Raw genomic sequence first — 2399 nt, forward strand, 5'->3', positions numbered from 1 at the left:
TATAGATTTTTACTTTGCAAATCTAACCATTGATTATGACAATGGCTATGAAGTCTTCTTTACCTATGAAAATGTGAACATGCTTGCATGTAAAACCTTTTGCTAAAGGTATCATGTTGCCCTAAAGTTAAAGCTCTATACCTGTCACATCTTTGACCCAAGATCAGAAATTGAAGACATGACAAACACCACATCTTTTTTTTTTTTTTTTTTTTGAAAATCCAGAAAGAATGTGTGATTCCCCTGAAGTATGTTCATTGAAATGTTAAAACAGACAGAGTTTCATGAGGGGTCGGCAATAATTGGTGTCTGAGGCGGCTATATAAATTATATAATGAGATCTCAGGAATGTACAGGTGAGTTAAAAGAGGGATGTGATAGACCACTGCAGGTTATGAGGAGGAGGTGGGAAAGTGAATGTAGCAATGAGGTTCTTTAGGTAGTAGAGAAGTGCTCTCACAGGACGACCAGTTGACAAAGGCAAGCATTATTTTCTTTTGTCATGGAGTTTATGTTAAGAGGGTTTGGTGGAAAACCAAAACTAAAAATGAAGCTCTTTAGCAACCTGTGAAGCACTCGTGAGTGCTAATCTTTTCTTCCGTGGGAGTCTTCAGTCTTTAGTTTATGCATGGTAGAAAATTCTTTGCAGTATTCTAAAGAGAGCTGAAACTAGGAGACGTGATGAACAATAGAAAGTCAGAGTGTCCACGATTTTCTTAGCTCTGTGATTTGGGAGTGCAGTCTTTTCAGCATGTCTCCTAGATGCGATTTCTTTGGTCCTTTCGTTTGCAACGCCAACGACGTCCATTCCATAAAAATATGGGCTGATTTCTTTGCAATTTCAAGCATCGAGAAGGCTTCGAAGCAGAATATTCCGTTGCTACGTTCTTTCTAGATCATCCAATGTGTTGTGAGGAGGAAAGAGATGATAGTAAGGCCTTGATCTTTTTACTGAAAGTTGTAAATCCATACCTCCCAAAGTTGGGTGATGCTCATCAGTAGCTGTTGTGGATCACATATCCCTTGCATTACAGATGACCATAAGGTTTTAAAATATATGCAGTTCAGCAGGAGGTGGTCCACAGTCTCATTTGCATTACAGCATAAGCCACATAGCTGATTGATTTGCATGCCTTTTTTGTTTAGGATTTTCTTTGTTAATATTTTGTTGTGGAATATCAACCCGCCAAAAATCTTGACTTTCTTCGGTAGTGAAAGAATCCATAATGATTTATCGATGGTTTGGTGCACACCTCCATCCATAAGAAAGAGGTAATAGTTTTTGATACTGAATTTAGTTGACAAACACCACATACTTAAAAAGGCATTATCTCACAAGTATGCGAGGTGTCTCTCATGATATCATAATAGAATAGATAAGGTAACAAAATAAAATCTGAGAAATTAAAAATCAAATATAATAATTAACAAGTTCGAAATTAACAAGAAATTTTAAGTATTTTATTCATAATAATCTAGCAACAATTCTTTTCTAAATATTAAATCAAAGAAAGGAATCTACAAGAATACTTTCAATATTTATTTTCTATGCTATGTTGATCATTCATCTTTAGCATTTGTCATAATAGTACCTCATTAGTAGCCAGTGCTCTAGATATATAAAAAAAGAAGAGACCAAATAAAGGGCCAAGTAGTTTAGTAAGTAATGAATGTTTTAATTAGATAATTTAAATATTAAATTAAATAAGTTTTTTTGCTAATACTAAGCATACGAACAAGATTGTTATACTTCAATAGAACAAATATATAATATCCAAAATTATTCAAATATTTATTTTATAAAAATAATTCAAAATATCATATTTTAGCTCAAGAGCATTTTAGACTATATCCATAGTTATACCATGGGACTGAGCTAGAGAATTATACTTATAACCTATGAAGTAGGTACGAATAATGTACTTGTACCTATATAGTGGTCCGGACTACGGCGCTTATAACCTATGAAGTAGGCTAGATTGTCGCACTTATATCTTATAGAATGTGTAATATTACTAGGGCTGGCAAAATACGATCCGATCCATCAACCTGTCCTATGTTCGACCCGTCATAAACAGAATTAGGTTTGGTCTAAACGGATTTGGATCATAAATGGATCAACTTGTCTAACTCGTTTATTAAAAGAGTTGGATTTGGATTCTAAACTTCTGACCTATTTAACTCATTTATTAAATGGATCATGTTGGATCAGATATTCATCAATATATATTTCTATTAGAAAATATGTCTCAAGATTCAATCCACAAAGAGCTTGCAACCAGGTCCAGGATGACGAATGAAGTCCAATGAGCCCAAGATCATCCCAAATAGAGTCCAAATGGAGAAACTACATGCGAGAGAAGGCCAGGACATGGTGGCACGGCTCACGGGATGGTGGA

Source organism: Elaeis guineensis, chromosome 4 (assembly GCF_000442705.2).
Source record: "Elaeis guineensis isolate ETL-2024a chromosome 4, EG11, whole genome shotgun sequence".
Taxonomy (NCBI): domain Eukaryota; kingdom Viridiplantae; phylum Streptophyta; class Magnoliopsida; order Arecales; family Arecaceae; genus Elaeis; species Elaeis guineensis.